Genomic DNA, 10386 nt, shown 5'->3' on the forward strand with positions numbered 1-10386 from the left:
CACCATCTTTTGGGCTGTTTGTGCCTGTTCCGTAGCAGGATCGGAGCCCTAACGTGTTCACTAGAACGGGGCATCTAAGTCGCTAGGTTGTGACGTTGTATGTGGAGGTGGGGTCAAAGAGGGACAATGGCTTCCCGTCTGCCGCCTGCCACCGCGGCCCCAGCCCAGCAGCCACCACCGTCACCAGGCCCACGCATTTCGTTCCACTGCACGTGAGTATGCCACTGCCATTAGCCCTCCACCACTGGGTTCGCCTCCTGGGGCCTGTGTGGTCCGTCTCACTGTGCGCGAATGTGCGACCGTGGTCAGTCTGCCCCACACCCCAACTGGTTCCAGGCTGCCTGAGCACCTAGGTCGGGGCATCTGTCCTGCCCAACCCAGCTCCGCTGCTGGCTCCCCCTCACCGTCCCCATTGAACGGTTCATAGTTGTCGGACTTCCGTATAATTCCGTTTTCTGGTCTTTGGGTGTCTCCTAGTTCTCCAAACCTTTGTTGTGTTCAAACTTGGTTGTGGGAGAAGGCACAGTGTTTCCACCTATGCCTCCACCTTGGCGGAAGTCTGAAAGTGAGGTCTTAATAGAAGTCTCTCCTGATTCTCTTCCTACTCCTCAGATTAACTTCTCCTCCTCCTTCTTCTTCCTCACCCAAGGATATGTTTTCATTGATTTTTTTAGAAAGAAGGAGGAGAGAGAAACATTGATCAGTTGCCTCTTGTACACGCCTTGACCGGGTATTGAACCCTCAACCTGAGTATGTGCCCTGACTGGGATTCAAACCCTCAACCTTTCGATGTACAGGAGGACACTACAATAAACTAAGCCACCTGGCCAGGGCTAATTTCTTCTTTCCCAGACTATTCTTTCAGCCCACCTCCCATTACGGAGTACCCCTTTTCAAAACAAAGTTCTGCTCTGTCTGGTGTGTCTCAGTGGATTGAGTGCAGACCTGTGAACCAAGGGGTCGCCAGTTGGATTCCCAGTCAGGGCACATGCCTGGGGTGCAGGCCAGGTCCCCGGTGGGTGGCGTGTAAGAGGCAACCACGCATTGATGATTCTCTTCCTCTCTTTCTCCTTCCCTTCCCCTCTCCCTAAAAATAAATAAAATGTTAAAAAACAAAAACACCAACAAAAAAACACAAAGTTCTCAATGAACTACTTTTCCCTGTCAACCACTTCTTGCCAGAACTCATTAATTTCAACTACTAGGTATCTCTGTTAGGATAATTCCCCATCTAGTCGTAAGTCCTCCCTCTTCCCTTCTCCAGTTTCTGATCTCTTATTGCCTGACGATAGACACTTCAGGGCCCTTTTGTATCCCTGTATTCTTCAGGAAAAAATCAGCTTTTCAGAATTGGCCCCTTCTGTGTTTACTTCAGCATCTGTTATCTGGCTGTTCTAGGGTTACAACTTTAGTGATTTCTCTCCATTTACCCAACAGGACCTGCCAACGGCTCATCGTGTTTCCTACTATCCTGCTTTCCAGTTCCACAGCTGTCACGAGCTCTGGGTTTTCTTCATTTCCTTCCTGAATCCCACGACCGAGTCCTGGCCCACTCCCTCCCTTCCATCCATTCCGTACACACTGCCTGCAACACCTCTCTCATACAGTACACTGCCCAGTTCAAGGACTTTAAATAGTTCCTCGACACAACAAACCCAAACTTCTCAAATCAGAGCTTAGGGTCTTCTACCCCTTCAGACGGTCACTAGTAAATGTTTATGTTAAACATTCTACAGAGAAAAAATCCTTGAAAACCAACACCTTCATCTTTCATATCTGAGTCAGTGCAATGCTTACCCAGGTTTGTGGAGAATACATAGTCCACTGTCCTACACTTGATTTTAGCTAATTAGATCAGACAATGGGAATATATTACTTAATCTACCATCTTCTGAATATTTCAAATTATTAGGTTGGCCAAAAATTACACAGTAATAATCATCTAACACTGTCTGTTTTCCGATTTTTTCTAGTTCTTCCCAAAATGTATTAGTAACTCTGTCCCCCTAGTTCTGGACCCAGTCAAGGGCCGCACATTGAATTTCGTTGTTGTGTCTCTTTAGTCTCCTTGAAACCAGAGCAGCATCCCCAGCCTCGTTCTTTTTTTTTTCTTTTGGTCTTTTATAAAAGTAACATTATTAGGAGTCTAAAGCAGTTGTTTTGTAGAAGTTTTCACAATCTAATTATGCTTACACACTTTTTAAAAAAAATTTTTTACATTTTTTTATTTATTTATCTTTAGAGGGGAAGGAGAGAGAGAGAGAGAGAGAAACATCAATGTATGGTTGCCTTTCATGCATTCCCTGCGGGGAGTTTGCCTGCAGGGATCCAGCCTGCAACCCAGGCATGTGCCCTGACTGGGAATCAAAGCGCGATCCTCTGGTTCACAGGCTCGTGCTCAACCCACTGAGCTACGCCAGCCAGGGCCTAGGTTACACACTTTTTGTAGGACCACTTTTGTAGGATGTGGAGCAGGGCTCGGGAACGGGGCGTAGTCTGAGAAGCCCCCAAGCCCCCACAGCTGTCACTTGGTGGATGGGAAGCAGACAGACTGGTGGAGAGGTAGTTTGCATGTCAACAACAGCCGGCCAGCTTCATGGCTGTGGCAGAGGCTCCATCCACCGAGCCAGGGAGATGGGCAGAATTTGACTGGCTAGTAGCCAGGAGGCAGTTCCCTGGTTACAGTGGCTGCCTGACTCACGCAGGAAGCTGGTTCCCCTGGGTCGTGGGACCAAGCCCGCCCTGACTAGTGATGGCAGCTGGAGAAAGGCAGAGCCCACCAGAGAACTGGCAGAGGTAGCCGACTGTGGGAGGAGTCGGAGATGGGGTCATGGAGGAGGGGTGGGGTGAGAATTTAAACTCAAGTGCTACAACCCTGCGGGTCCCTGTGCTTGCTGATAGTACTGGTGAGCTGTGTCACACCACCACACACATGCTTTTAGTTACATCGAATCAGGAGGCACAGTGATACTGTTACTGAAAGGAACCTGAGGGTGGGGGGAAGCCTGGATACTGTTACCACAACAAGCGCCCTCTCCCGGGGTCTCTCTGTCACTGTTGGTGTTTTGGCCTTTGCTGTTTTAGAACTGTGATCCTCAATGCCAGAGTTTGGTGAAAAGGAAAGGAACTATTTATTCAAAAGTTATACAGGTTTAGAGGAATGGCAGGATGTCACCATTAAAATCCCAAAGTTTCTTAAAATACCCACAAACACACAGTCCTGCCTGCCCCCCTTTGCCCAGTCAGGCCAGTCTGGGAACATGCCAGTCAGAAGTACCGTCCTCCAGAAGAAAAAAATAACAGCAGCTCACTTCTGCCTGTTGCTCCCAGTAATCCGAGCTCCGCTGACAGGCCCCCCGCGGTCCCCAGCGCAGTCAGCCATGTAGCCACTGTGATCTCCAGTTCTTATTCCAGACCCACGTGGCACCTCCTCATGGCCCACCAGCCAGTGTCCTTCCACCCCTTTCCTTCCCATATGGTCTCCTACTGTCCTCTCGTCCATGTTACAGAGGTGAACCTGAGGCTCGGAGAGATTAACAAAGTTTGCAAATGTCAAACAGATGTTGCTGGAGCAAGGACTCAGGTGGCGGTCCCTTAGTTTCCAAAGCCTGTTCTATTTCTCACAACAATTAGATTGTCATTTCTCCTACCAGATCCCTCAGTAAATTCTTAAGTCTCTGTCAAGAGCAAGGCTGCAAGAAAAGGGCGTTTGCCACGTTCTGAAAGGACCACTTTCGATGTGCAGTTGTGTTGAGGAATCTAACCACCAGCAAACCCACGGTGGACTGCGGTTCAGTCTGGGACCAGAGCCTGACGGGGAACTGCAGGTCGGGACACCGCAGGTCTGGGCGTTCAGTTTCTGCGCCTCCGGACATGCGCACGCGCCCACGGAGAACGTCCTTGTTTTCACTTTCCGTGTTTGACCTTGTCTCTCGGCGCATCTCAGATCCGGTATGAACACCTGGCTCCTGGGAACATTTTATGATGCACGAAGAAGTGGTGATTTTCCTAAGTATGTTTTTTTCTCAGCAGGTTGTCTACTTTAAAAAGACAATGACTACCGATGGAGGTGCCAGGAACAACAGAGAAAGCCCAGCAGCGGCTGTGGCTGCACAGGGAGAGGACGTCACCTCTAAGGAAGATAGAGGAGTGTTAAAGGTGAGGCCATGAGGACGAATGATGTGGGAAATTCACTCTGCAAAGAGTGTTTGTAAAAATCTTTTGGGGGTGGGGCTGGAGGTGGTAATATTTACTAAGTGCCAAACATGACAGCTGAAGTCTCACTTCATGTCATAACTTGAGGTTTAGTTTTGACCCCAGATTATACAATAGATGGTGAGATTGGGGCCCAGCCAGGCAAATTAGGTGCCGAGTTATCACACGTGTAAGTAAATGCAGATCTGGGGGTCAGGTCCAAGTTATGTCTGAGTCCAACGGCTGTTTCTCTCTGTTCTCAGAGTGTGCAAATGGGTTGTTACTTTAATGCAGTATTTAGTGTATTAAAGCTAGCTTGTAACAATTCAAGAGACTTTTTTAAAGGAACAGAAGAGCTGACTTGCAAAGCTCAAAAGAATTGGTTTTTATATACAAATAATATGTACCATGTAGTTAATCATTTTTATATGTGTTATTTTATTTGTATTTCTCAGTGGTCTTGTAAGACAGAGTACTTCTTCATTCTTCTATTTACATATGGAAAATAGATATTTACATTCCATGTAAGTGAATAAACTGAAGCTAGGAGAGGTCAAATGGCTTTGGTCATATTAAGTTATTTCTCTTACACTGTTAGGCATATGAGTTTTGTGTAATCATAAATTGTTTTGCTGAAAAGATTCTTACAAAGTTTATATGCTTTGACTTACATTCTAAATATTACCTGTGTGCTGACTTCTACTCTGTCCTTGTGTCCACAGTAGCAAATGGGAAGTTTTAGTTGGTTTTGTCTAATGTTGCTTTTGTGAGTGCTTTTTCCCCGCCTTTTTTGCCTGACTCTCTTCTGAATTTGTATGTTTTACTATTAGCGTGCTGTCTGCCAAGCCAAATTTTGGAGACTTGCAGCTACAGAATAAGGGATTATGTTATGGGTTTCTATCATGGGACCTTACCTTCTTTCAGATGGCTCCCCAACCCGACAGCGTATGAATCGCGCGTCCTGAACTCCAGGATGCTGGCAGACACAGTGAGATTCTGCAGGCTCCCTCGACCCCTCCTTCCTCTCTCATCTCTGCAGAGCACCCATCAGGGAACATGGTCCCCAACTTGCTTCGGGTTCTACTTTGTTCTAGGGGCGAAACCAATGAGATTTTTAGGCTTGTAAGGAACATTTTGAGATTGTAAGCCTTGTAAATCACATCACTTATCATTGTCAGCCTCAGGTTTCACTGCGGGGCTTGGGTTAAGATTAAATAGGCCTGGTAATTAATTTTGTGACCTCCTATCTGTGACAAAAGTTTCCTCTTTGGTGAAACTGGAATAATAATACAGTCATACCTTGGCAGCCCTGGGCTTCAGAACTTGTCAAACCCCGTACTCGTTGCATTTTGACGGAAGAAAATGGTTCAGCACTCGGGGCCTGCTGGCCCCTGGGTGCCCCTCTCTCACGATGAAACAGAGGTCGACGCATCAGTCTGCTGGTAACTGGTGGACAGTTTGGTCCTCGTGGGTTTTGTCGCTTGTCCCAAGTTCCAGAAAGAATTAATGAGTAACGCGGTACCCACCACTGTACAACCTGCCTCCTAGAGTTTGGGGATTACACAAAGCATTTAGCCTAGTGCCATGGCTGAGGCAATCGCTCTTATTCACTGTTAGCTGTATTTTTCTAAAACGACCAAGGCAGCACTGGGAAGTCAGTAACTAGTCCAGGAAGATAAAATTGTGGTGCTTACTTTTATTCTTCATGACTGGAGACTAGGTCCAGATTCAGGCACAAGTTCATCTTGCCGAGGAAGCCTGAAGTGGCACCAATTACAGTGTCGCTCCCTGATGCGGACAGCAGTCTGACCCCGGTGGCTCTCCATCCCGCACCCCAGTGACTTGCTCACTGTCCTACAGAGGCTGATGCCCTCCGGGGAGGCGGAGGCTCCCACGTACTGCATGCAGTTCACGACGGTGAGCATGTTTAGGGTAGTATGCGATTTCTTTGAGATTAAGTTTTTGAAACTTTCCTCCTTTTGAAGTCCTTGAAAGCAGTAATGATTTTTTAAGTAGCTCTTAATTCAATTTTTAAAATTGGAATTATTTTTGCAACTTTGTTGACACAATAAACCTGCAACATTAGGTACATTTATGGTGCACGATGAGATGATTCGAGACGTTGACATGTTTCAGAAGAATCGCCACATAGGGTTCCTTAACACCTCCCTCAGCTCCATCCTTCCTTTTCTGTGGTGAGCACATTCACATTCTAATCCCTTAGCAGCGTTCAAGTGTATAACACAGTGTTGTTAATGATAGCCACCATGCTGTGCATTAGATACCCCAAAGTTATTTCTTTTACATCTAAAAGTTTATATGGTTTGACTTAGATCTCACCATTTCCCCCACTCTTCAAGCCCCGGCAACTGCCATTGTACTCTCTCTGTTTCTGTGAGTTGGGCTTTTTTAGATTCCACGTGTAAGTGATATAACAGTGGGTTGTTTGGGTTTTTCTTTTTTTTTGCGAATTTCATGTAGTGTAATGCCCTGAGGGTACATCTGTGTTGTCACAAAAGGCGTGGTCTCCTGCTTCCTCAGCGCTGAATAATATTCCTGTGAGTGTGTGCGTGTCACATCCTCTCCGTCCCTTCATCCACGACGCTCAGGGGGCCTGCAAGGCTTGGGCGCTGTGAATGCTGTTACAACATCTGATGTGACGTAGAGTGCGAACATGTCTCTGAGACAGGGATTTGGTTCCCTTTGGGCTTATGAGGCGGGACCAGTAAAAATGCTGGAATTCATTTATAAAAAATTGTGTATTCTTACATGTTCAAACTCCAGTCTCCTTCAGAGTACTCTCTGTTTGATCCAGTACACCTATTGAGACTTTTCCACTGTTCCAAAAGTTTTTGAGCTTGTAGATTTTCATGCCTTTTATTGCTTCCGCCATTTTTTATTTCACCTCTTCCAAATCAGCAAAAATTTCCCTTTGAGGACTTTTTTCATCTTGGGAAACAAAAAAAGCCACCTGGGGAGAGACTGAGTGAATAGGGAGGATGGGGCCTTGGGGGTCATGCTGTTCCTGGTCAACCACTGCTGAGCACTCACTGTGGTGTGGGCAGCTGTGCCCGTACATCACCCGACATGAAATGGCAAACACGTTGAAAGACTCTTCAAAGAACATTCACTGAAGCTGATCCCAGCCTCTCACAACAATGCCAGCTGGCCCACTGATACAGCGGGGTCCTAGCTAGGGAAGCCTGTACTACAGGGGCCTGCCCTCCAGAAAACAATTTCCATTTATTTTGGGTCCCCCCTCGTGTATCCAGAAGTGGGATTGCTACATCATGTGGTAGTTCTATTTTTAAGTTTTTGAGGAACGTACGTGCTCCTTTCCACAGTGGCCGCATCAGTTTACATTCCCACCAACAGTGCACGAGGGGTTCCCTTTTATGTCTTGTTTTTTGATTCCAGGCATTCTAACAGGTGTGAGGTGATATCTCACTGTGGTTTTGGTTTGCATTTCCAGAACTGTTTATTTCTTTTTCATATATTTCATTTTAATGTATAGGAATGCAACTGATGTCTTTATATTGATTTTATATACTGCAAATTCACTGAATTTATTGATTAGATTGAGAGCTTTTGATGGAGTTGCAGTAGTGATTGTTAGCGACTGAGCTTTTGAACTAAGGTAGTTGTAGAAAAAGTCGTGTTTATGTGGTAATACGAGGGCGGGGCAGGAAAGACCCTTTTCAAAGAATGCAAGAACAAATACCTGAATTCTTTAGATAAAAATTCTGATCTTTCCCCCAAAGGGTGTTCTTTGGATGTTAGCTACCACCCTCTGCTGTCCAGTAAAAGGGATTAATTTAGCACAAGTGGTCGACAGGATAATCTACACCACCACATGCCTGCGTCTGGTGTTCTTTTTCCAGGATTCACCAACTGCATTAGTGTCTTGCTCTGCCAAGAACAAAATAAATCCATGTACTGGATTCTGCAACACCTAAATATTTGCAGTTGGAAAATGTTTGGTATTTCCTTTTTCAGAATATGAATTATTCACTATTATGAAACTGTACAGTGATGCTGATTTTCTATACATTGAATAATCAAATAATATGAAGTGCAAATAATACGAAGTGTATTATACCAGGAAATTGGTCTTTTTAAAATTTAATCAAACTAGCAGAATCTAATCAGAAGTGACATTGGTAGTAAAGGAGGGAAATGAAACCTCACCTCTGAAACTGCTTTAGACTTCTGGAATGTTTTTGGAAGTCTGATCTTTGGTCTAATTCAGGTTGTGAGGGACGAGCTCTGTGCTTTGGGAGATTCTAGTGCCAAAGCGAGGAGGGCACTGAGCCAATGAAGCAGGGCCTGTCGGGAAGTCATTGGGAGGGAGCAGTGTGTCCACCAATGGTGTTAACTAGAGCGTCACGGGGTAAGAGTAGACTAGGACAGTTTTCCGTAGAGAGAGTTATGGAGAGGACTAGGAAGGGAGCATTTAGAAAAGACAGTTATTTGCAAATCTACCTGCAGGATGTGATGTGGACTGTGTGGTCGTTTGATTCTCTGATTAGAAGTTAAAAGTAAAGCGCACAGGCAGCGGCTCCAAACTCCACCAGCAGTCAGGCTCCTTTGCTGCCCTCCTTGACGGGTTAAGGTAGAGAAAAGGGAAGCCAGTGCCCCTTGACAGTGTCCTTGGTGTAGTGTAAAACACTCATTTTATTAAACCCTTGTCCTGGAGTCTCACACTGTCCCGCTGTTTTGTGGTGGGAAGGGAAGCACGTGTGGCGCACACTGAGCGCCCCAGGAGGGCGGTTGTCTCCAGGAGACACACCCTGGGCCCTGGCTGCAGCTGAGAGCTGAGCTACCTGCGTTTTTTTAAATGCCCTTTAAAAATTTTTTGCCCTTTTTATTAAAAAAATAATAAAAGGGCATTAAAATTAAAAGGGCAAAAATAATAAAATAAAAGGGCATTAAAAATAAAAGGGCATTTTTAATAAAAAGGGCAAAAAGTGTGATTCTTCAGACTTGACTATTTGGTATTAGGTAGGTATTTTCTTGGAAATGAGTGAAGTAATCTGTAACTTCAAGGAAAACAACTGACAATATTTGTTGCCATTGGAGTTTCAAGTGAAGATGACAGTTTTGGACATTTGTGCCTGCCACTTTCAGTTTGACAGCTTCCTAAAATGTAAACGACTTGATGAAATCAATGGGTATTAATGTAAGTGATTCTAAAAATATTATGCGATGAAATTTGTTAACATTTGGAAAATCCGTGTAACCGAGTGAACCAGTACCTTCCCAATGACCAATGCAAGATAGTACAAAGTGATGCCTGAGTACAAGGTCCATTCCGTGAGCGAGCCAGACCGCTGGGTTTTCCTGCTGTATAATAGAAAAAGTTGGCTGATATGTCTTCAGGTTCTACGTTGCCACTAACCTTCATGAAACTACCATCTGTCTAGTTTTGATGTATCAGATGATTATATTTATAATTATCTGTAAAGACTATTGCAATACTCTTTCCTCTTTAAACTATCTATCTTTGTGAGTTTGGATATTTTTGGCATGTGTATCAACCAGAATTGCAACAAATGAATGTAAAAGTGGGTATGAGAACTCAGTTGTCTTGTATTAATTCAGACATAGTTTACATTTGTAAAATCACAAAGCAATGTCACTCTCCCTGCTAATTTGTTTTTTGAAAATATAGTTATTTTTGTAGCAATAAGTTATATTAACATAATGAGGTTATTTTTAAATGAACTGACATGTAACTATTTCTATTTTTAATATGGCAACTATATAGATAAATAAGTAAAATTTGGGGATCCTCAATTTATAAGATGTAAAGAGGTCCTGAGGGAAAAAAGGTTAATAACTACTGTTTTGAAGTCTTAAATGTGATTTTTACTAATTTGTTTTCAAATGCTTTTAAATGTCTACACTTAATTTAATATTCTTATTTCTTATAATCTTGTAAGAAGAATAATAGCCTATACATCAAAACTTTGTGGACCATGTTGGATGTTGAATTCATTCAATTCTGAATTACGACTTTTAAAAAAATTTATTGAATTTATTGGGGTGATAATGGTTAATAAAATTAAAGGTTTCAGGTGTGCAGTTCTGTAACACATCATCTGTATATTGTGCTGTGTGTTCACCACCCCAGGTCAAGTCTCCTTCCATCGTCATTATCTCCCTTTACCTTCTTTTTCCTCTCCTAACCCC

The 10386-nt window shown here is 44.2% G+C and overlaps 1 long non-coding RNA gene across 1 annotated transcript in view; it reads left to right on the top strand.

Moving 5' to 3' along the window:
• Nucleotides 1–4023: 4023 nt before the first annotated feature.
• The window catches only part of LOC118984929 (uncharacterized), a 12474-nt gene continuing 6111 nt past the window's right edge, over nt 4024–10386 (top strand). The window contains exons 1-3 of the long non-coding RNA XR_005066015.1: nt 4024–4158; nt 5334–5336; nt 10328–10332. This is a non-coding gene — a long non-coding RNA (uncharacterized LOC118984929). The remainder of the gene's footprint in view (nt 4159–5333; nt 5337–10327; nt 10333–10386) is intronic.

This window comes from Sturnira hondurensis, unplaced genomic scaffold, assembly GCF_014824575.4.
Source record: "Sturnira hondurensis isolate 20B ecotype Veracruz unplaced genomic scaffold, ASM1482457v3 Scaffold0004040, whole genome shotgun sequence".
Lineage (NCBI taxonomy): Eukaryota > Metazoa > Chordata > Mammalia > Chiroptera > Phyllostomidae > Sturnira > Sturnira hondurensis.